We start from the raw sequence: 23,821 nt of genomic DNA, 5'->3' as shown, positions 1-23,821 counted from the left end.
TGTAATGAGAACCATAATGCAGTTATTTACACCGTTCAAATATTTATGTTACGATACAATTGCAAATTGTAATTTAGAATTCGGAATTGATTTTAAAATTACCAGAAATGCTCAATATAGCAAAAATTATATCACGCACGCATCATAATACTATGTGGTATCGCAACTTGCCTATGTTTTCTCTTTACTATAGTGTGTCCCTCTCCTTAAAACAGAGTTCGTGAAATTAGCGAGCATGCCTATTCGCGACATATAGCACCTCTCTCAAATTATTTTATATTTATTTTGTCTCCTTTGTACTCCTGAGAAACAAGAATTGATCAATAAATCTCTTGAAATGGAAACCACATGTTACATTGCTGATAGAAAATAAAAGATATGCAAGTCCCATATACGAACAATGTTAAAAAGTAAATGGAAACCACACTTAGAATTGATCAAAAAAATATCACAAAGAACTTAATATGCGTTAAATAAAACAGTGAATCTCTTGGAATGAAATGTTTATGTAAATAACAAGAATTGGAAGCCTTTAAAAAATAAACGGAGGAAATTTTTTTATAGAATAAACCAATGTCGAAAGAAGCGTGCTTCCAACATGCATTGGCAACCACAGACAAGAATACATGGCCCCAACAATGAAGCCACAAATGGTGCATAGAAACTCTCTCGTCCCATCCAAGGCATTAGAATGCAAAAAAAATATATAGGCAATCAATACAAGAGCTATTATGGAAGAGAAAGGAGGACTGGACTACTTCCGGATCGTGGAAGGAACCAGAATAATTGCCTTGTGTCTTTCTCTTCTCTCTATCTTTACTTTATCTGCTGCATTAAACTGTGAACATTGCTTCAGAATCTGAACTCTATCAGACTTTGGACTTTGAACTTAGTTTAAAAAGAAGAAAAAACTAACACAATTCAACACCCCTTCTTGTGTTTTTCTCACCATCAAAATATTCTTAGATCACAGGAGAATATACAACACTACAAAGAACACGAAATACGGTACAACATCTTACTAGAACATATTGTTTTAACAAAATGAAACCAACACAACATTCAAAAACACAACATTACTAATTTATTATTTGGTATTATTTGATGCACATGCCTAAATTACACATCAATATAGCTCTAGGCCTTGTTACATTTAGGGAGATTTTCGCTACCTCTTTTTGTATCTAAGGATAACCTTTAAGGCTTGTACAAAATATTACTTATATTATTCAATAATATTATATTAAATTTATAAGTAGATATATAATTAATCATCGGAGTCATATATTGACATTATTTATCAAAGTAGATACTTATAATTATGTAGTGACATTGTCAAAAAAATATGTTGGCATTTTTATTTTTAATATCTTATATAATAATACATTTTCAAGGTCAAAGAAATGGAAAGGTAAACAAACATAAATTAAAGTGTACGGATAATTTTGACATAGATTAAAGTGTGCGGATAATTATAACTAACATATAATATTCTTCATATTAATGGTTATGTGACACCCTAAACCTAAACTCAAGATTAGGAAATGAATAGTTTTTGGTAACATTTTGCAAGAAGTATAATTTTAAAATAATTCTTAAAAAAAATAAAAATAAATCAAGACACTTATTCCATCAAAACAATTATTTGGATAAAATTTATTTCCATTGTTTGTATTTCAATGCATAAACTCGTTATTTTTTTCAGCCAGACATCGCCTATCAAAATGTGAATTTTCAAGGAACAATGACTCCAAAATAGAACATTATAAATACAAGTTAAAGTGGATAAATATCTTTGATGGTCACCAACACATTGGCTTCCTCTGGACGTTGTTTAAGATTGCTCATCTAGCAAACTCCTAACACAAACAACGAAAATATTGTTTTATTAGCAGTCGGTAAACAATTTACTGGTAGTTATATATTTAAACTTGATAACTAAATAAAAATATTGCAAATTTAAATGATTCACAATAGTTTAACACATATACACAACATCAATTGTGGTTAAGGAGTCAAAAACAAATTGTCAATTAAAGTAATATATCTCTACTCATTCTTGTTCATCAACAAGTCATTAATGTGGTCATAGCTAATGACTACACATATGAGTTCAGACTCAACTTTATTGATTTAGGATAATAATAATAATAATAATATCTTTGGATTACATATAATTTTCGCGTTGATTTCAAGCATAACAGACTTCTAATGACGAAGATTGCAACAAAATAATGAAACTAATCAATGTAAGTGTTGGTGTTTTAAGAGAGGAGATGGAAGGGTTACAAAATTGAAAATTTATACTTAAAATGCTAAATAAATCATAGGAATATTTTTTTTTTAAAACTCGGTATCCGATCTAAGGACCGACTAATTCTAGGAGATGAATTTCATCGCCTACTTGGGATTACCTCGATTAAAGCGAGCAAATCTTTGTATGGATTTACCCACCGAAATTGGCACCAAAGGTAATCGAACCTGAGACCTTGAGAGGAGCACACTCCAAGATCCCAAGTCAACCACTAGGTCAACCCCAAATGGGTCAATCGTAGGAATATTATCTTGAAGTTGTCCCAAAAATGGAGCAATTTTCTTGCATATCCTTGTACCATAAAGATTGATTTCTGGATCTTGTTTCAACTACCATGTTGTGTTATTTCTCTACCTACCTTTTATTCTCTATTGACACTATTTCTTTCTCTAATATTAGGGATTAACTGAATTTATTTTCTCAAAATATAAAAACTTTATATCATTATAAACTTTTACTTTTTTTTATAAAAAAAAAAAAAGTATTCAAATAGACTAACCTGCATGTACAAAGATCACTAATACACCTTACAAATGTATTAGGGGGACACCTGAAATTCATTGGACAATCATCACTGACGGTGCACTTTATAACTGCAAAGTAAAATAACAATAAATCAATTCCATCAAAAGGTTATGAAAGGTTGTGTATAACATAACATAAAGAACAAAATGCAAAACCACTTACGTTTAATGCCGGTTACAACAAGAATTAGAGAAAGAAATATAATTAAAGCATAAAAAGATTTGGAAATTTGAGCCATATTATTCCTCTTTTTCATGTAATAACTTGAAACTTATTTCAACACTTTATAAGTAAAATATTCGCTTTGTTAATTTCAAGTAAATAGTTTTTACCTTTTAAGTGCTACAAGAAACCAATAATTAATCAAAGTTGTTAAATGTGACTAAGATAAGATAGGTCAAGATGTCCCTTACCCTTTAGCTCACTTAATTGATCACTTAGCCTTATTAAATTCCAAAATATTCATTATATTTTTCTTTTTATTCGAGATTTTCATGATAGACAATGTAAAAATATGAAAAGAGAAATATTATTGATGTACGATAAAAACATTAGGTTTAAAATTTATGTATCATTTAAAAATAGAGATTTGAATAATCTTTTAATAAAGGTAAATGATATCACAAAATTCGATATTCTTTTAAACAAGATTGGAAGTGTAAATAGCCACCAATCACAAAATTAGATATTCTTTCATATTGACAATGAATCACAAAATAGCCCCCAATCATTTGCATAAGGTGACAACTAAGCTATCCATAAAAGAAAAGAATGATGGGTAATTTACCCCAACCAATACACATTAGTCACATAAACATATATTCATGAACTATCTTGATCCTACAAATAAATTGCTCATTTTCATTGGTTGGTAATTTAGAAAAAACCTTTGCATAAGCTTCAAAAGTATTATTCAATATGAAAAAAGAAATCAAAGGTTGAGGGCCAAAAAACACTCCCACCAAATGAGGTCATCAACATAGAAACCCGCGTTGCAGTCTTATAAGAGCAAACATCACATTCCTTATAATTGTGTGAAACTCTAAATCTAAAGTTTTTAATGAGATTGAGACGATTGTTTCAATTATTATAAAGTTTTCAGTGAACAAGGTTAATGTTTGAACAATCATGGACACTCAAAATCAAATCACATACAATCCACAAAATGAAAGTAAACTTGTGAGTGTTTTTATTTTCAAGTTGAGATACTCCACCTTCTTCCTCCGACAACCCAAAATCATTTTCTCCGTTCAACTTTTTCGTATCTTAATTGTTACCCATGGTGCTGGCCTAAGGAGTTGTTCTGATTGCCCCATGGTGGGTGCCAATTGTTATGAATTTGGATAAAACTCACACCAATACTTGGATGCGTGGAACAAAATTAATAGCAATCAAATCAAAGCGATCAAACAAGTACATACAATAAAACAAGATAAAGGAGGAGAAGAAAACAACGTTATATTTGTTCACTCAGTTCAACTCAAATCTGACCTACGTCTGGAGGAGAGAGATCTCTCCAATTCACTATCAAAAGTTTCTTACAAGCAGATACAAAGGTTACACAAACCTTTGTATCTATCTAGGAGTGTTCTAAGATTCATAGATGGGTCCACCTACATGAACATTGGCCATCATTGCCTTTGGAAATCTTGGAAAGCCAATTTAAGTCTATGTTTCAATTACCTTTGAATTCGCAAGACCCCTCACGTAAGGATCATCATGTGCAGCTAGCCATCGGAGGGATAGACCTAGATCAACCAAGATAGTATAGACCCCACACGTAAGGCCCACCGTGCAATCAGCAGGTGCAGCTTGACAACCGACTAGGTTAGAACGTCTCATCGACCTCATCACTTCAATAGTCTACTTAAGATAACTAAACGCGACTGTTATTTAATATCCAACAAAATAAATAGGGGGATTCAAAGAGTCCTAACCGCTACTTATTTTTCTGCAACCAAACCAGGTAACTTGGCCTAACAGATAAAAATTCCAATTTCAAACCCTTAATTCTTTTATTTTATATCGTCCACTTAAAATAAGTAACGTAAGTTGTTTAGACGAAACAACAATCCATGTGGATACAGTACTGTACTTATCACTTTATTACTTGGTAAACGACACTTGCCTATTCGACCATCAGTGTGCCATTATTTGCTCTTGTTGGAAACTGCTGCAATATGAACAGAATAACTCACAAGGAATATTTTTTTTTGAACTAGAACATGCGGTAAAAAATTAGACTCAAAGGAAAATTAAATATATATATATATATATATATATATATATATATGAGACATGATCCGTTAACACCAGCCAGATGTTAGTGTATTTAGTTACACCAAATCTCATCCGCCAATTTATTTCATCCGACGATTCATGCTTCTTTACTAATTGGGCCCATGTGATGATCATTACTCGCTAATTGTTCCTCACTCTCCTACAAAGCTGAAGAATCTCAATGTTACGCTGTTATTTTCAATCTCTCTAATTTCCCCCAAATAAAATTTATTTGGGCAAACACACATGATCGATAAAATTTAAAAAAGAAATGATATTAAGTGATGTGACTAAATTATTTTTTTTTTAAATGTTATGATTCATGTCATGTGTATGCTTAAATACTTTTGATTTGGGTTGTGCCCAACTAAGTATTTTTCATTTTATTGTTATATTAAAAAATTGAACAAAAATATGAGTTGGCCACTAAATTAGTAATCATACCCACTAATTCCTAAAATAAACCAAATTCTACAATCAATAATCTTAATCACAATGTTATCAAAATATCACCGTTCAAACGCGGATAAATATAATATCTTCCTTTTTGTATGTTAAATGATATGGTTGGCTTCCAGCGTTGGGCATTTTCTAAATTAACATTCACTTGTAATGGTTGTCTTTTTCTGCATTCACTTGCTAAATAATCCTTTCCCATATAACAACTACAAAGCTACAATATAGACAAACTTATTATACAAGTTTGACTTATTTAGATATATATATAGTTATCAAATTACACCGATGCAATGTTACACCAATGTTACCGCTCAAAATCGTTTTACTCGATGCATATTCTTTACACCGCTCATATTCTTTATCGTTGGATTGTAAATTTATGTCATATAGATCATTCATGTAAATTTTTATAAAAATTTAAAATCATTTGATATGTTATTGCCATACACAAAGATTAACGATGTTCTATAAAAGTGCATAAACTGTTAATCTTGATGTATCTAAATAAAGTATCAAATTATTTTAGATTTTTATAAAAATTTACAGAAATTATATATATATGATATAAACATACAATCCAACAGTCAGTTTAAAAAAATATGGATTGAATAAAACGATATTGAGAACATTGTTGTAACATTATATAGATGTAACTTGATACTATATATATATATATATATATATATGTTGTCTTTGCTGAAGTGCATTCCATCCCCTCTACTCTGAACGCTTCATACTCTCTCTTTGGTATGTGAATCACTTGAACCTTTCATGCTCTATTTTCTAAATGAACTACTGTTGTTTTTTCTTTCTATTGTTTATGCATTTCTCATGTTGTTTGATAAATTTGTCCTTCATTCTGAGATTTATGTTCATAATTGTGCTTCGTGCTCTCAATTTGTGATGATGCAGGTTGTCCATTGGTATGTAGTATTCTATACAAGATATGTAAAAATCCATGATTTTTTTTCTTCTGTATTTCTGCATTTGTTTGTTCAACAGCTTTACGTACGCGTGCGCAATTTCATGTCTCTTCTTTGTCTCCAATCCATAGGTTTACATGGATAACTTATGGGACTCTTGAAGCAACCACACCAGCATCATGAAGACACACCGGAAAAAAATACATCAATTAGTCCCAAGGGTTTGAATTTTATTTTGAAAGGAAAGATGGTTAATGTGTGAAAGAAATATTGAATCTTTTAATGTTTATACATTCTGTCAAGTTGTAAATATAATTTAACAAAAAGGTTCTCATGTTTATTCAAGAATTGTCTATCCATTATATATTGAGTAGTGCTTGAAGCAATCACACCAGCAACATGTTATATTCAACTTTAAATTTTGTATTCTAGACACACATTTAAAAAAGATAACTAACAGATTTTCTGAGCAGTGCTTGCATTCTATTCCAGATTGGTTAATTATTTACAACACCCAATAGTCCAAAAAAGTACATAAAACCATGTAAAATTGAAAGCATTTTTTTTTGAATTATCTCATACTATACTGCGAACATGATCAATGATTCTCACCTCACAATCAATTTTGTTGGTGATATATCAGAAGACTACTTTAATAAGAAACTTTCGTGAAATATAAATTAAAATATTAAGAGAAAAATAATACAAAACCTATGATTTTAAGCCATAATATATATACACAATGCATCATACTAGAATCTTAGATGAAATTTGGAAACAAAAATATATTATGGAGTGGATATTAGTCTTAGTCCAAAGAGCTATATCAGTAGTTGTCCATCTATCCTAACTATAGGGTTTGTATTTTTTATTAAATATAATACTAATATTCTTTTGAAGTTAAATATTAATAGAATATCATTTCAATGAAGAGCTATATTCTTTTGTAAAGTTAAATATTAATAGAATACAATTTTTAAAATTGAACATTCATAAAATATAAATGAAATTTTAGTAGAAAAATAAAACGAATACCATGATTTTAAGTCATAGATATGCACACTTTCTCACAAAAAGGCTACTTTTTTTTGCAGAGAAAGCAAAAGATTCTATTACTTGAAAAATGCAACTAGCAAGGATATGTTGCATGCTTAATTTAATGGTAATCACATTGATAAGCTTCTTCTTTTAACAAAGACTATGCAAATTGAACAGACTTAAATGCAATAAAATTTGATATCTAATCAAAGGGAATTCTATCCATTTTCAGCAATAGTATTAGTATACCAGATTCTATCAAATAGCTATAGTATCAACCATAGCAGCATCTTGGACAACACCAAATTCTGGACTCCAGTCAGTCGTTCCATTTCCTGTCATCTACTCTTTAAACCTGAATATTGGAAGCAACATTAAAAATGAGTAATTTCAAATAAATAAGTATGGAGAAGTTGGAAACAAAATGGCAAGAATATGCTATTGTGAAGAACACAAAAGTATTAAACAATTTAAATAGGCGCCACTTTTTGGAAGGAGTGATAAGGGATGGAATTAAAATCATCAGGGATAGTACTTAATACTTGTATATATTATGTGTAAAAACTAGAATAGTTCTAAAATCTGTAGAATTAAGAGATGCGTCTGGAGCTTGGAGTGTTTGGGAAAAGAGACACTTTAAGATAGGGATGGTTCAGTATATTGAAGGTGAAAAACACAAGAAGGGGGGGGGTTGAATTGTGTTTTCTTTTTCTCTCAAAAAAATACTTCTTCTGATAAAACTTCAGAAGCAGTTTGAGTGCTTCTGATGAAATGATCAGAATCAGATTGCAGCGGAAAAGAACAGAGCAGAGAAAAGAAAGACAAAGACACAAGCAGTTATCCTGGTTCCTTCCATAACACGGAAGTAGTCCAGTTCCCCTTGCACTTCCAAGGAGATTTCACTATAATCACAAAGATTACAAATGCTCAATACTTTCTAAGTATGAGACTTCACAAAAATGCTCAAGCACACACGCAAGAGTCTTCCAATGCTCAAGCACTAAGCAAGAGACTTCTAATGCTCAAGCACGCAGGCAAGAGACTTCTGATCAAACAAAAATACAGAGAATTGAGTTTGACTTGAACACTTGATATACAATCAGTGGTGTTCACAATACAATACAATAAAGACTCTAGACTTTGAATTTCTAAGATGTATCAAATCAGTGCAGAAATTCAGTGTGCTTTGTAGAATCAATTTGACAGAGTTTTGGCGCTTTTGAACTTGTATATCTCTATCTACAATCTTCAAGTCTTCACTCCTTTATATAGAGGTGTGAAAGAGATGTTGAGATAATCAGCACGTCTAAAGAGTCGTTTGAAATCCTTTGATCATCCACCAGTAATCCTTTGCCTGATTTGGATGTAGTCCTTTGAAGAATAAGCTTCAAATTCATTCCCATCTTGAAGGTACAAATTCTGCAGGCATGGCTGTTGTCTTGTCTTGTAGCGTAGACAGAAAACAGAGTAGTGGAGGTAGTGGTTGTACACTTGTACTTTGTCAACTCTATTAACGAGAGACAAGTGCTCAGTGCTATCCATATATCCGTTGATACCTCCCTTTCAATTCTTCGTTCTTATTGGATAAGACTGAATTGAGAGTCAGCTACTTTGAATCTTCAGTTTGATTAAAGGATCAAACGTAGCTTCTGGTGAAGAGATTGCTTTTGATGAAAACCTTTGCTTCTGATGACCTTCTGCTTCTGATGACGTCATCACTTCAGAAGCACTTCAGCTTCAGGAGCAGTTTTCTTCAGATGCTTAGAATTTCTTTTTCTTTCCATTGTTCTTCCAAGACCTATTGAAATAACTTGAGTAGCCTTTGGTCCTGTACACTTGAACAATTATTAGTAATAACCAATTGACAATTTTTAATACCTTGTTATCATCAAAACTCAATAAGGTTCATTGTGAAACACATTTTGTTCCAACAATCTCCCCCTTTTTGATGATGACAAACAATAATATTTAAAATGTTCAATTGTTGTTGATCTAATTAATAAGTTGACCACTGGGATAGAGGTTTGTAAGCTCCCCCTGAGTCTAATAGATCTTTAAGGTGAGGTTTGTAAGCTCCCCCTGAGTTCTATTCTTATTAATTAAATTTCAATAAAATACTCATAAAAAATAAATAATATCAGAAGTATTTAAAAAAGTTTTGAAGTGGTTATAGTGGGGCTCAGTGCCTTAAAATACTATACATTTACTCCCCCTTTTGTCATCAACAAAAAGAATAAAAACAAAAGAAAGAGTATCAGAGCAATAAACATATAAACCTTAAAATACAGTGTATCAGAGCAAACAGCATTAAAATGCAGCAAATATTATCAAAGTATAAAGCTTGTAAGACATATGATTCAGAAGCAAATGATAATATTTATATATATATATAAAAGTTAAGATACAAACGCAAGGCAACTAAAGTACTTAGAACAAAGATTAAAACAAGCAAAGAAAATTGGGTGTGCAACTAAGGTTGGGCTTGCTTATACATCTGTTCCAAGAGATACTTAATTTGCTCATCCTTCTTCTTAAGTAGCTCATCCTTTTCTCTCATTCTTCTTTTAAACCCAGCATGAATTCTTGCAGCCCTTGTGATGTACTCTTCTTCTGGATAGAAAGGAGTGATGTCCAGCAGAGGCACATAGTTCAGCTCTTTCACTTTAGCTGCTTCATGCATATCATCCAACATCTTTTTCAGCATTGCAGAGTGAGATGAAACACACTTAGTGCTTAGCTGATCCAGCAGCACATCAAAACTCTTCTTCAGATCCATCCACTGATCAAGATAGTGAATAGGAGGTACAAGAACTTTTCTGCGAAGAATCAGTGTCTGAATCTCATCACTAAGCCTGATTAGCTGTTCATCTATATACTCAGATTCTAGGATGGTGTCTGGGATTGGTGTTTGAGATGTAGAAGGTTTATTTGAGGCTGTTTGATGGTCAGAAGAGGTTAGGTCAATTATTGGTGGTTCTGGTTGTTGTTGTTGTTCTGTTGTTTGATGGTCAGAGGCTGTTTGTTGTTGGTCTGTTGTTTGATGGTCAGAAGCAACTTGTTCAGAAGCAGCTTGTTCAGGAACAGTTTGTTCAGGAACAGTTTGCTCAGGAACAGTTTGCTCAGGGATGGTTTGCGTTTCTGTTTGTTGGTTTTCTAAAACAGTCTTTTCAGGGACTGTCTTAGAGGCCTTTGTAGGTGTAGGTTGCATTTCACCACCTAAATGTTTTTCTAGATTGTGAAGTGTTGAGGATTCTTGCTGTTGGGGGATTTCTGAAGTAGTTGCTTCTGAAACTACTTCAGAGGCTCTTTGTGGAGTTTGGTCATTTTGTGGGTTTGTTTGGTTAGGTTCTTGGTTGGGTTCAGGGTGTTGTACACTAACAGCTTCTGGAATGACTGGATACAAAGGATGAGAAGCAGGCAAGTTGAATTTTTCACATAGTTTAATTCTGTTCTTAGAAAATTCAATTTGTGTTTTCTCATAGTCAAAAGTTCCAAACTCTGTTAGTTTTGTAGGTTTGATATTTAGAAGTTTTTCTATGTGTTGACTAAGGGGTTGGTCATCTGATTCAGTGGATGATGATGAGGGTGAAGAAGGAAGGTCAGGAATCTGAGTACTGATGTCAGTTTTTAGTGATGTACCTGAAGAGTGAGCTTCTGGAAGATCTGCTTCTGAAGCTTGAGAAGCTGGTTCTGAAGAAGTAGCTCCTGAAGCTTGCTTGTCTTTCAAAGCTTGAGAAAGCAGCTTCACTCCCTCTTGAACAGTTTCCTTTTCAACCTCAGCAGCCAACGCAGCAAACTCAGCAGCCTTCTCAGGAGCTAGCTTGTACCCTGCAGCCTTAAGTTGTTCCTCTCTTTTCTTCTGCTGTCTCTACTCCTTCATCTTAGCCATCCCAGTTCTAGTATAATTCCTAGCATATAGCCATTGTTCTGCTGAAGGAACATACTTTGGCATAACACTAGGCTTATTCTTAGCATGTTTAGCACATGGCTCTTCTTCTGGCTGTTCAGCTTGATCTTCTTTGCTACCTTCAGCAGTCTTTAGATCTCTTGTTCTCTTGTCTCTGATAGTTTAAAGAGCAGCTTCTCTTTTCTTCTTAGGACTTAGAGGATTTTCAGAATCAACTTGTTCAGAAGCAACTTGTTCAGAAGCAAGCTGTTCTGCTGATTCTTGAGCACTCCTTTTCCTTTTCCTGATGAGTGGGACTTCATCCAAGTTCTCCACTTCCTCTTGAATAGTGGACAATGCTGATTTTTCCTTCTTAGCTTTTTGATGCTTCTGAGCACCCTTCTCAGTAGCATCATCAGCAAGATACTCTTCCTTGGTGATCTGCTTCTTCTTTGACTTTCTGCCTTTGGCCACAGGCAAATCACCACCATACATCTCCTCAGGGACATCTTTCAAGCTAATCTTCTTCTTGTAAGTTTTGTAGAAGTCCAAGATGTAAGTCCTTTGCACATCCAGGGGATCCTTCTTGCAGATAGGGATGTGATGAGTGACTAGATCAGATATGGCATCAGATTCATGCATATCAGAATCTAGTTTCTTGTAAGCATTTGTTGGAATCAATTTCATCTTCACAAGAGTTGATCCATTGATTATCTTTCCAGTGACTGCTCCCAACTTCTGGTTATCATAAATGCCAACATCCTTCAAGGCACTTAGTACTCCTCCTTCTTGAAAAATTACAGAGAGCAGCCTTCCATAAGGAACAAACTTCCTGTTCTCCATCTGACTATTTTTTAGTTCCTTGATCATGTACTTGAACATGTACTTAGGAACATTCATCGTGGTCTCTTGAGTGATGGTGTGATGCAGGAAAACCTTGTGTCCAAGTGAAGGTTGATCACTTCCTCCACCTTTGGGAAAGATGTTCTCATTTTGGATTTTCAGAAGCATCTTCTTCTCCATGCTTAAGGTGCTGTATGATTGAGCAACCTTAGACCCATAAATGGTTTCATTAACAATTTCCTTCCAGGAGCTGGTTCTTGGATTAGGAATCTCTTCTCCAAAGTACTTGCCAGAGGTATCCCTTCCCATGGCTTGAGCAATAATCTGCTCATTTATGGTTACAGGAATACCCATGACATTTGATCTTATCTCTGTACCAGTGAAGGAGAGTGGACCCATTTCTTCTCTGGTTTTTCCCTTCAGAGTAGGATCAACCAGAATCAATTGAGCTTCTTCCTGTCTAGCAGCATTAATGTCAAAGATTGAAGCCCTTACCCAGAATTGTCTGACCAGAACTTCATACGTTGGACCATTGAGAAGACTGAAATAACGCATTAACTTTTGTTTCTTGTAGAACCTTACTAGGTCGCATCCATGGTGGGTTAAGGAGGCGAAATCCACTGGATTTTCTGCTTGAATGATTAACTCCCATTCTTCAATAGACATGGTTCTTCCTTTAATCTCATAAGCCGGAGTATCTATTTCCATATTTGAAGATGAACCACTAGCAGAACTTGAGCTTTCCATTGATTCGAAGGAGTTTTAGGGTTCTAAGGTGTTTTGAGAGAGAGAGTGAATGCGCTTACTTCGCAGAGGGTTGAGAAGAAAATAGAAAGTGTTTGTTGTGAAGTGAGTAGTGTGTGAATTGACTTAGTGTTTTTAGTAAAACGTTTGCAATTCAGAAGAGACAAACAAACATAGCATTAATGACAAATTGGGGGCGCGTGTTAGTATGTTTAAAAGCAAATAAAATATCATTGCCCTTTTTGTTATACTCCAATACAAATAGACAAAGTCAGAGACTCTTCAGAAAACTACCTTTTGGGTAATGGGGCAGCTGTTACAAAAAGTAACTGGCAACGTTCCCACTAACCTTGCTATTCAGAAGCAAAGAATACCGCTTCTGAAGTCTTAGTGCTGACGTCATCTTCAGAAGCACATTTTTCTCAGAACCTCAGTTAAGAGCTTCTGATGGACCAGATGCTTCTGAATAGACTTCAGAACCAAACTTCTTATTCAGAGGCAAGCAATTTTTCAATCAGACACAAAATGCATGTTCAAATTTTTCTTAATAAAATCAAATCTTTCAACAGATAAAGGTTTTGTAAATATATCAGCCCATTGATGTTCAGTATCAATGAATTGTATATCTAAAATCCCTTTTTGAACATAGTCTCTGATAAAATGGTGTTTGATCTCAATATGCTTGGCTCTTGAATGTAGAATTGGATTCTTTGACAAACAAATAGCAGCAGTATTATTACAAAAGATGGGAATACTGTTAGCATTAATCTGATAGTCTTCCAACTGATGTTTCATCCAAAGTAGTTGTGTGCAACAACTTGCAGCTGAAATGTATTCTGCTTCTGCTGTAGACATAGCAATAGTTGCTTGTCTTTTGCTTGCCCAGGATATCAGATTCTCTCCCAGGAATTGACAATTTCCACTGGTTGATTTTCTTTCAATCCTGTCACCAGCATAATCAGCATCACAGAATCCAATCAACTTATAATCTAGGGATTTCCTATACAGGAGTCCAAGATTAGTTGTTCCTTTCAGATACCTGAAGATTCTCTTAACTGCAGTTAAATGAGATTCTCTAGGATCTGATTGAAATCTTGCACACAAGCATACACTGAATAAAATATCAGGTCTAGATGCAGTGAGGTATAACAGAGAACCAATCATACCTCTGTATAGCTTCTGGTCTACTACAGTTCCAGTATCTTCTTTGCTTAAGGTGCAGGTTGGATGCATTGGAGTGTTCATCACTTGACAATCTTCTAGCTTAAACTTCTTCAGAAGCTCCTTTGTATACTTTGTTTGATGAACATATACTCCTTCTTTACTCTGGTTGATTTGAATTCCAAGAAAGAATTTCAATTCTCCCATCATGCTCATTTCAAATTCATCCTGCATTAACTTAGAAAATTCTTTGCAAAGAGATGCATTAGTAGAACCAAATATTATATCATCAACATATATTTGCACAATCAAAATGTCTTTCTTAAGAGTCCTTCTGAAGAGTCTTGTGTCAACTTGTCCTCTTTCAAAATCATTTTTAATTAAGAAATTACTTAGTCTATCATACCAAGCTCTGGGAGCTTGTTTCAAGCCATATAGTGATTTCTTAAGTTTATAAACATGGTCAGGATGCTTAAGATCCTCAAACCCAGGAGGTTGTTTAACATACACTTCTTCTTCAATGACACCATTAAGAAAAGCACTTTTGACATCCATTTGATATAATATTATGCCATGATTAATTGCGTAGGATAGAAGTAACCTGATTGCTTCCAATCTTGCAACTGGAGCAAATGTTTCAGTGTAATCAATGCCTTCTTGTTGACTGTAGCCTTGAGCAACAAGTCTGGCTTTGTTTCTGGTTACCTCTCCTTGTTCATTCAGCTTGTTTCTGAATACCCATTTTGTTCCAATAATGTTCTTCTGAAAAGGTTTGGGTACCAGATCCCACACATCATTCCTCTGAAACTGATTTAGTTCTTCTTGCATAGCTAGTATCCAACCATCATCTGAGAGAGCTTCTTCAACAGTTTTAGGCTCAATTATTGAAAGCAATCCTATTAATGACTCTTCTTGTCTGAAATGTGATCTTGTTCTTCTAGGACTATCTTTGCTTCCAATGATTAGCTCCTCAGGATGTGAAGATTTGTGCTTGAATTTAGGTTGAATAACCTGCTGAGTGTTATCTTGAATATCCTCAGAAGCATTTTCATTTTGTACTACTGGACTAGGTTCTGCTTCTGAATTAGACTCAGCTTCTGGAGTGATTTCAGCTTCTGGACTAGATTCAACTTCTGAATACTTTTCAGAATCAGAAGGTTGATCAGATTCTGATGCATCTTCAGAATCAGTTGTACCTGCATTACTTTCACTTTGCTCTGGAGTTTTACTTCCAGGCTCTCTATCATCAAATTTTACGTGCATAGATTCTTCAACACAATGTGTTTCTGAATTATACACTCTGTACGCCTTTGACCTTTCAGAGTAACCTAAAAAGATTCCTCTTTGAGCATTGACATCAAATTTCTTCAGATAGTCTTTAGTGTTTAAGATGTAACAAGTACATCCAAACTGATGAAAGTAAGAGATATTGGGTCTTCTTCCTTTAAAGAGTTCATATGCTGTTTTCTCCAACATAGGTCTGATATAGATCCTATTTTGAATATAACATGAAGTATTAACTGCTTCTGCCCAGAAATGTTTAGCTAAATTGTTTTCATGGATCATGATTCTGGCCATTTCTTGTAAGGTTCTGTTCTTTCTCTCTACAACCCCATTTTTTTGTGGAGTTCTAGGAGAAGAAAATTCATGGAGAATCCCATGTTTTTCACAAAAAAGTTTAAATGGCTCATTTTCAAATTCTCCACCATGATCACTTCTGACTTTCAAAATTTTCAATTCTTTTTCAGATTGTATTTGAGTGCAGAAACTGCTAAACACTTCACATGCATAGTCTTTACTTTTAATGAATTTTACCCAAGTCCATCTGCTGTAATCATCAACAATGACTAATCCATATTTACTTCCATATAAAGATGCAGTATTAACTGGACCAAAAAGATCAATATGGAGTAATTCTAAGGGTCTAGAGGTTGATACAATGTCTTTAGATTTGAAAGTACTTTTCACAATTTTCCCTTTCTGACATGCACCACAAAGTGCATCTGAATGATAATCAATGTTAGGCAATCCTTTGACCAGTTGTAACTTGCTAATTTTAAAAATTAATCTCCAATTAGCATGTCCCAACCTTTTATGCCATACCCATTTTTTATCATTCATTGACAGAAGGCAAACTACCTTCTGATCAGCCAGATCAGAGAAATTTATTTTATAGACATTCTCAACTCTCTTTCCCTTGAATGTAATGGATTTGTCACCCTTGTTGACTAGTGTGCAGTTGGTCTTACTGAACATTACATCATACCCATTGTCACAAAATTGACTAATGCTCAATAGGTTATGCTTCAGACCATCTACTAGCCACACATTATTAATTGAGATGGAGGAATTACCAATAGTACCTGTACCAATGATTTTTCCAGTTTGGTTGCCACCAAACTTCACTTCTCCTCCATCTTTCATTGTAAGGGTAAGGAACAAAGCTTTATCTCCAGTCATGTGCCTTGAACATCCGCTGTCTAGGTACCATGACCTTTGTTTCTCTCTTGCCCTTAGGCACACCTCATTTTCATCTTCTGAATCTGATTCAGCTTCTGATACTGCTTCTGATGATACTATTGCCACTAACCCCATGGCTGCCTTAGCATCATCATCAGCTTATTCTTTATCAGAACCAGATTCACTATCCAAATCTTCCCAGGTCGCCATCAAGCTCTTTTTGATTTGCTTTCTGAATTTACTGGAGCTGAAGCTTGATTTCTTGGATTTGCCTTTAAACTTCTCCTTCTGAAGATCAGGGCAATCAGCAATGAAGTGACCAGACTTCTTACAATTGAAGCATCCCTTCTGATCTTCTTTCTTGGAGTTCTTGTAGCTACCTCTCTTGCTCAAAAATTTCTTCTGCTTCCTTGCCAGATACTCAAGCTTGTTGGACAGCATAGCCATCTTTACAGATTGATCTTCATCAGAATCTCCATCAGGTGATTCTTCTTCAGATTCACTGGCTTTGTAGGCTTTGGAAGATTTTGAAGTCTTTCCTTTAGATGGTAAAGCAATGGATTTACTCTTCTTAGAGGTTTCATGCTCATTTAAACTCATTTCATGCACTTTGAGTGAGCTAACAAGATCTTCAACACTTAAAGTACTTAGATCCTTAGCTTCCTCAATAGCAGTTACTTTGGGTCTCCATCTTGAAGGCAAGCTTCTCAAAATCTTACTAACATGATCAGAAGCAACATAGCTTTTCTTCAGTATTTGCAATCCAGAAACTAAAGTTTGAAATCTTGAGTACATTTCTTCTATACTCTCATCATCCTTCATTCTGAAAAGTTCATACTGATGAACTAGCATCAAAGCTTTAGCCTCTTTCACCTTCTTGCTGCCTTCAAAGTTTGCACATAGAGAAGCAAACATAGCCTTCGCAGTAGATTTGTCACTCATCTTCATGTATTCGGTGCGAGGTATAGAAGCCACAATGATTCCTCTTATCTTGTGGTGTTTCTTATAAAGATTCTTCTGAGCAGGAGTATGTATTCTTCTGTCTATAGCAGCTCCTTCTTCATCTAAATCCAGATCATCAACTCCATCTTCCAGTATGTCTCATAGCTCTTCATCCAATCCCATGATAAAGCTGTACATATTTGTATACCAGATTCTATCAAATAGCTATAGCATCAACCATAGCAGCATCTTGGACAACACCAAATTCTGGACTCCAGTCAGTCGTTCCATTTCCTGTCATCTACTCTTTAAACCTGAATATTGGAAGCAACATTAAAAATGAGTAATTTCAAATAAATAAGTATGGAGAAGTTGGAAACAAAATGGCAAGAATATGCTATTGTGAAGAACACAAAAGAATTAAACAATTTAAATAGGCGCCACTTTTTGGAAGGAGTGATAAGGGATGGAATTAAAATCATCAGGGATAGTACTTAATACTTGTATATATTATGTGTAAAAACTAGAATAGTTCTAAAATCTGTAGAATTAAGAGATGCGTCTGGAGCTTGGAGTGTTTGGGAAAAGAGACACTTTAAGATAGGGATGGTTCAGTATATTGAAGGTGAAAAACACAAGAAGGGGGGGTTGAATTGTGTTTTCTTTTTCTCTCAAAAAAATACTTCTTCTGATAAAACTTCAGAAGCAGTTTGAGTGCTTCTGATGAAATGATCAGAATCAGATTGCAGCGGAAAAGAACAGAGCAAAGAAAAGAAAGACAAAGACACAAGCAGTTATCCTGGTTCCTTCCACAACACGGAAGTAGTCCAGTCCCCCTTGCACTTCCAAGGAGATTTCACTATAATCACAAAGATTACAAATGCTCAATACTTTCTAAGTATGAGACTTCACAAAAATGCTCAAGCACACACGCAAGAGTCTTCCAATGCTCAAGCACTAAGCAAGAGACTTCTAATGCTCAAGCACGCAGGCAAGAGACTTCTGATCAAACAAAAATACAGAGAATTGAGTTTGACTTGAACAATTGATATACAATCAGTGGTGTTCACAATACAATACAATAAAGACTCTAGACTTTGAATTTCTAAGATGTATCAAATCAGTGCAGAAATTCAGTGTGCTTTGTAGAATCAATTTGACAGAGTTTTGGCGCTTTTGAACTTGTATATCTCTATCTACAATCTTCAAGTCTTCACTCCTTTTTATAGAGGTGTGAAAGAGACGTTGAGATAATCAGCACGTCTAAAGAGTCGTTTGAAATTCTTTGATCATCCACCAGTAATCCTTTGCCTGATTTGGGTGTAGTCCTTTGAAGAATAAGCTTCAAATTCATTCCCATCTTGAAGGTACAAATTCTGCAGGCATGGCTGTTGTCTTGTCTTGTAGCGTAGACAGAAAACAGAGTAGTGGAGGTAGTGGTTGTACACTTGTACTTTGTCAACTCTATTAACGAGAGACAAGTGCTCAGTGCTATCCATATATCCGTTGATACCTCCCTTTCAATTCTTCGTTCTTCTTGGATAAGACTGAATTGAGAGTTAGCTACTTTGAATCTTCAATTTGATTAAAGGATCAAACGTAGCTTTTGGTGAAGAGATTGCTTCTGATGAAAACCTTTGCTTCTGATGACATTCTGCTTCTGATGACGTCATCACTTCAGAAGCACTTCAGCTTCAGGAGCAGTTTTCTTCAGATGCTTAGAATTTCTTTTTCTTTCCATTGTTCTTCCAAGACCTATTGAAATAACTTGAGTAGCCTTTGGTCCTGTACACTTGAACAATTATTAGTAATAACCAATTGACAATTTTTAATACCTTGTTATCATCAAAACTCAATAAGGTTCATTGTGAAACACATTTTGTTCCAACAATTTTCAATTGAGATTTTCAGTTAGCATCATGCTCCAAGGGTTAAAAAAGAAATTGACAATCAAGACATATGGATTTAGACTTGCACATTCCAAAATTAAAGTTCACATAAGTATACAAAACCAAAATGAGAATATCATGATATTCTAATTTTGCAAAATCAAAATTATACTAGACAAGGGTTTATTAGGGTTCTCAAGATTGTAGGACTCACAATCAAAGAAATAAGGAACAACATAATGACAAAGAGATATATATGACATACAAGGTGACCAATGTACAATTGCAATGGACACAATAGAATAAAACATCTAGATTGTACTGCAAATATCTATGAAAAATATGAGAACAAACCAACTAATTATATGACGAAGAAGATTAAGATCTTGGATAAAAATTTGGATTTTATTTTTTTAATTATTCAACTTATCCAAAGAGAAGTAGGATTTTTTTAAACAACATATTAAAAGCTACAGGGTTTGATTAAGAGTTATTAAACAAAAATTAACCCAAATCACAGAGAGGTGTTTATCAATTGAGACCTTAAAGCCACGTATGGATGCTAATGCTCTGAAGATTGTGTAAGATAACAAAATGCTTGCCTTTCTCATTGATCTGAATAGAATATATACAACTATTGTGTAACGTCTGGTCAACTTACTAATTATGATACAGCCTATTTACAGGGAACTAATAATAGCCAATAATGACCGAATATTCTATTCTATTAATTTTATTAAATATAATATTCTATCAGACTCCCGCAGTCGAAGCGGGAGGTTCACGGACGCTAAGACTGGTCCGAAAATCATCAAAGAGAATGCGGGGAAGCCCTTTGGTGAAGATATCTGCAATCCGATGTCGAGATGGAACATGGAGGACGCGTGGCTGACCACAAGCTACTTTTTCCCGTACAAAGTGTATGTCCATTTCAATGTGTTTGGTACGTTGATGCTGCACAGGGTTGCCAGATAGGTAGATGGCACTAACATTGTCACAATACACCAAAGTAGCCTGAGGAATAGGAAAGTGGAGCTCCAGTAAGAGATTACGAAGCCAACATGACTCAGACACAACATTAGCAACACCTCTATATTCCGCTTCAGCACTAGACCGAGAGAGAGTGGGTTGTCTCTTGGAGGACCAAGCGATGAGGTTGTCACCGAGAAAGACACAGTATCCAGAAGTGGAACGTCGGGTGTCAGGACATCCACCCCAATCGGCGTCAGTGTAGGAAAGGAGTTTGGTGATGGGAGATGGTGATAAATGTAGTCCAAAATGTACGGTACCCTGAACATAACGAAGAATGTGTTTTAGAGCAAGCATGTGTTCTGTACTGGGTGCATGCATGTGAAGACAAACTTGCTGAACAGCGTAAGAGATGTCGGGTCTAGTGAATGTGAGGTATTGTAAAGCTCCTGCAAGACTACGATAGAGAGATGGATCTTCATAAGGTGTGCCTGATGAAGTGCTGAGTTTTTGTTTAGTATCAACAGGGGTGGCAGATGATTTGCAAGATTGCATCCCAGCACGGTCAATGATTTCAGAGGCATAGGTGCTTTGACTGAGAAAGAGACCACCAGGATGACGAGAGACGGCAATACCCAAAAAATAGCTCAGGGGACCCAAATCCTTCATTGCAAACTCGGATGCCAAGAGGGACATAATGGATTGGCGAAGGGCATGAGTGGAAGTAATAAGGATAATGTCGTCCACATAGAGCAGAATGTAGGCCATGTCGGATTGCTGTCGGTATATGAAGAGAGAATGATCTGATGTGCTATGTCGAAAACCAATGGTAGTTACATAGTCAGCAAAGCGTTGGTACCATGCTCGAGGCACTTGCTTGAGACCATAAAGCGACTTCTTCAAACGACAAACGTAATCCGGATGACGAGAGTCGCGAAAGCCCAATGGTTGATGCATGTGGACAGTTTCGTGAAGATCACCATGCAAAAAGGCATTCTGAACATCCAGCTGATGAATGGGCCATGAGTGAGAGAGAGCAATGGTGAGTAATGTTCGAATGGTAGCGGGTTTTACCACCGGGCTGAAAGTCTCATCACAATCCACACCTGCAACCTGTGACCTGCCATCACAAACAAGGCGAGCCTTATAGCGCTCAAAAGACCCATCAGAATTTTTCTTATGTTTAAAAATCCACATACATCGAATAAGATTAGCATCTCTAGGGCGAGGAACTAAATCCCACATCTTATTTCTAATAAGTGCATCAAACTCAGATTGCATTGCAGATTTCCAATTCGGGTCCGATAAGGCTAGTTTGTGATTTTTAGGTATGGGAGAGATGGTGTGGTTTGAGTGTGAAAGGGATAAGTTAAACATTGTGCGGGGTTTAGTAATACCCTTCATGCTACGGGTGATGATGGTGCGTGTAGGTGGTGGACGATGTGGTTGAATTGGTGAGATTAAGGTAGGGGAGATTGTAGTATGTGAATTTAGTGGAGTTGGGTCGATTGGTTGGGCCATTGTGGATGTTGCTGGTGGTTGGTTAGGAGTATCCGGTGGTGGATGTTGAGTTTGCTACTGTTGTATGAGGTAGGGGTGTAGGTCGTTGTCTAGAAAGTCATAGGAGTGAGGGGAAGGGTAGTGTATTTTGGTGAAGGGAGATTGAGTTTCATCAAAGATAACATGCCTCGAAATTATTAACTTTCTGTTAGACAAATAAAAACACTTGTAACCTTTATGATTCAGGGGATAACCTAAGAAGACACACGGAGTAGAACGGGGTTGTAATTTATGAATGGTAGGTGATGGGAGTAATGGATAACACAGACAACCAAAGACTCGTAAATGTGTGTGGCTGGGATCACGGTGGTAAAGGAGCTGTGTTGGTGATTGATTTTGAAGTGTTTTACAGGGAAGAATATTTAGCAAATAAGTTGCCATGTGAAGTGCATGATGCCAAAATTATGGGGGAGAGCAGAAGAGTGAGCCAGCATAGTGTGAATCATATTATTAATGGTTCTTATTTTTCGTTCCGCTTTCCCATTTTGGGAGGATGTGTGAGGGCAAGAGAAGCGAAAAATAAGGCCATTAGTAATACAATATTGTTGAAATAGCTCATTATTATATTCACCGCCATTGTCACACTGGAAGGATTTTACATTTTGCAAAAATTGAGTGTGAATAAGAGAAGTAAGTGACTTGAACATTTCAAAAACCTGAGATTTTCTACTAATAGGAAAGGTCCACAAGAAATTTGTGAAGTCGTCTAAAAATAAAACATAATATTTATGGCCAGCAGAACTTAAAACAGGAGAAGTCCACAAGTCACTATGTAAAATATCAAAAGGCATGAGAGTAGCAGTTTGAGAATTAAAAAATGGCAATTTAACTTGTTTGCCTAAAACACACGAGTCATAGATGACAGAATTATGAGAAGTTTCACAACATATGAATTTATTCTTGCGTAGGGAATTTAAAACAGACACGCCAGGATGACCAAGACGATCGTGCCATAGACTGGACGTAAGATCGACAAAATTGTTGGGAGGGGTGACTGGATATAGGTCGCCACGACTATTACATCTGAGAAGAGGAATCCCCGTCTGAAAATCAGAGACAGTAAAACCAAAAGGGTCAAAAGAAACAGATACATTGTTGTCAGTGGTGAGTTGTCTTACAGAGATTAAATTTTTAATAATTTTTGGGGCATGAAGGGCATGTTTTAAGTGAATGGGTTGGTTAGAGGTTGTGAGTTGTGTGTGTTCGGTGCCGTGAATTGGAATTCCATGGCCACTGCCAACAATAATTTTCTGATTTAAATGACTTATAGGAGAATAAGATGAGAGATTACCTCGTGATGCTGTCGTGTGAGATGTTGCGCCGGTATCCATGTACCACTGAGTATCAGGAGGATGTAGAGACATGGTGTGCATAGCTGCCTCAATGTCAGTTGGTGTAAGAGATGAAGTAGAAGCTGCATACGCCTGAGGACGCTGTCCTAGGATGCCCGGCTGTCTCGGAGGAGCGGTAGGGCCAGTAGGGCGTGTCCACTGGGATGTGGGATACGGACACAGAGGTATGGCCCATGGTGGTGGGGTCCAACCCCATGATTGCCAGGCAGGGTATTGTTGTTGCTGCGGCCAAGGAGGAGAAGACCAGGGTGGGGAGGTGTTGGGAGCTCCAGACTGAGGTCCGCTACGGTTACCACACCCCCCTCCGCGACCCTGATTGCCACGAGAGCGAGACCGGTTGTTGGGGTTGTTGGGACGACGGTTGCCACGTTGAGAGGTGTCCTCAGGAGGTCACTGCTGAGTGGTGTGTAAGGCAGCAGGAGAGCCGGTGTTAGCCATTTTAGCCATGCCAGCTTCTTCCAAGGTAAGCATGGAGC

The 23,821-nt window shown here is 35.8% G+C and overlaps 1 long non-coding RNA gene across 1 annotated transcript; it reads left to right on the top strand.

Annotated features, from left to right (window-relative positions):
• The first annotated feature begins 6,170 nt into the window (after positions 1-6,170).
• Positions 6,171-6,863, top strand: LOC112418375 (uncharacterized). The gene is made up of 2 exons (XR_003008706.2): positions 6,171-6,325; positions 6,633-6,863. It is a non-coding gene; the product is annotated as an uncharacterized lncRNA (long non-coding RNA).
• The last annotated feature ends 16,958 nt before the right edge of the window (positions 6,864-23,821 follow it).

The sequence above is a fragment of the Medicago truncatula genome, chromosome 1, assembly GCF_003473485.1.
Source record: "Medicago truncatula cultivar Jemalong A17 chromosome 1, MtrunA17r5.0-ANR, whole genome shotgun sequence".
NCBI classification, from domain to species: Eukaryota; Viridiplantae; Streptophyta; class Magnoliopsida; order Fabales; family Fabaceae; genus Medicago; species Medicago truncatula.
Note: the sequence above shows the minus strand (reverse complement) of the source record. Positions and strands in the feature narration are given on the sequence as shown.